Source organism: Octodon degus, unplaced genomic scaffold, assembly GCF_000260255.1.
Source record: "Octodon degus isolate 3935 unplaced genomic scaffold, OctDeg1.0 scaffold00051, whole genome shotgun sequence".
Classification (NCBI taxonomy): Eukaryota; Metazoa; Chordata; class Mammalia; order Rodentia; family Octodontidae; genus Octodon; species Octodon degus.
This window is the reverse complement of record NW_004524627.1, coordinates 3,279,793-3,280,167: the sequence shown is the minus strand read 5'-3', so window position 1 is coordinate 3,280,167 and position 375 is coordinate 3,279,793.

The following is a 375-nucleotide window of genomic DNA, read 5'->3' as shown; positions in this document are numbered from 1 at the left end:
GGATCTGAATCCTCCCATTCTCTACTTAAAATTGATTAATCATTCTCCATACCTTCAGTGCAGCCATTTCTTATAATTTCTACTTCACAAGCACATGAATGTGCTATTTTTACTTCTACTGATGAAATAAACAAATTCTTATCACAGGAAAGAAAAATAAATAGTAAAATTATAAAGGGAAATATGGATGTGTATTCATATGTTGAAAAAAATTTTGTCTCAGATACATAAGGCCAAGGCTAAAGTTATACCTATTTTTTAATTTAAATTAGTTTTAATTTATTTTCAAGAGTAAATACAAAAGCAAAAACATGAGCAGAAACAAAGATAGAAACAGCATAATATAAAACAATACATATGTTACAGATTTTCAGA